We start from the raw sequence: 1131 nt of genomic DNA, 5'->3' as shown, positions 1-1131 counted from the left end.
CTCTCTCTCTCCTTCCCTCTCTTCCGCTCCCGCCCCCATCCCCTTTTCAACCCAGCCTAGCCTCACCCACCTCCCTATCAGCTCAACAGCCAGAATCTACCCCGGGTACAATCCTCCAGAGACAGCGAGCACACAACAGATCTCTGATCACTCTATTAGCGGGATCGCCACAGTCCCGGGCCCCGGGAGACCCAATGCCGCGCCACACAATGTAGGGGTTCTTCCCAACCCTCTCTGCTCTTCGGCGCGCCAAATTGCTATCCGTTTGTTTAAGTAAAACAATTAGCGAACCCGTTGGATTGAACATTGATTTCCCGGCCTGACTTCTATTTACTGGCCTTTTGTGGTGTAATGGTGATATTTATTAACACTGTCTCCTCTCTCACGGTGGCAGGTTCAACTGACTTTCACTCAGAGCGCTTCTTCCGGATTTGAAAGGTACCCACGTGATTGATTTATCGACGACACACTTTTTGGGGGATTTTATTCTAAGCCTTTTTCTTGATGAAATAGCACTTGTAAGATGCAAAGGACAGGAGACATGTTTAGCTACCATGTGTGGTTTAAACAACAGTACTATTTTCTCTCAGGCTAGTGTGGGATTGCATTTCCGTGTGGTACAGTTAATATTGAATTACGTAAACCCGCGGAAAAATTGAAACCTCTTCGAATTGCCCCAGTCCATCACAGAATATACAGTCGAACCTGCTCGGACGATAACTTGTCCAAGACAACCATCTATACACGACCACTTCCCACTTCCCACCTCGAGTTGTTTAAACAATATAATATAACAATGTACAATCTGTTGATAATGACTACATTTCTCGACAACTATGGGTGGTTGTCTTGGACAGGTGCAGTTGTAACTGGGTCCTCTTTTCCCGACGTTTGGCCTGATGACTAAATGACCCAACTTCAAAAAGATCAATTGTCGTGGTGGGATGAGAGCATTTGTCTTCACAACAATGAACAAGTTAATGAAGCGGATAGGTTAATATTTTGGAGTTACATCTCAGATTGCCAGTCTATCAAACAGCTTTCCTCACACGCTTATTCTTTAAGACTTTTTCCCCCGAAGACACCCAGAGTCCAAAACACGAACTCTTTTTCTTTTACCGAAGTAGTAGT

The 1131-nt window shown here is 45.3% G+C and overlaps 1 long non-coding RNA gene across 1 annotated transcript in view; it reads left to right on the top strand.

The window, feature by feature from the left end:
• The first annotated feature begins 209 nt into the window (after positions 1–209).
• Positions 210–1131, top strand: part of LOC106011984 — a 20796-nt gene continuing 19874 nt past the window's right edge. The window contains exon 1 of the long non-coding RNA XR_004858603.1: positions 210–438. This is a non-coding gene — a long non-coding RNA (uncharacterized LOC106011984). The remainder of the gene's footprint in view (positions 439–1131) is intronic.

Source organism: Aplysia californica, unplaced genomic scaffold (assembly GCF_000002075.1).
Source record: "Aplysia californica isolate F4 #8 unplaced genomic scaffold, AplCal3.0 scaffold00010, whole genome shotgun sequence".
Taxonomy (NCBI): Eukaryota; Metazoa; Mollusca; class Gastropoda; order Aplysiida; family Aplysiidae; genus Aplysia; species Aplysia californica.
Note: the sequence above shows the minus strand (reverse complement) of the source record. Positions and strands in the feature narration are given on the sequence as shown.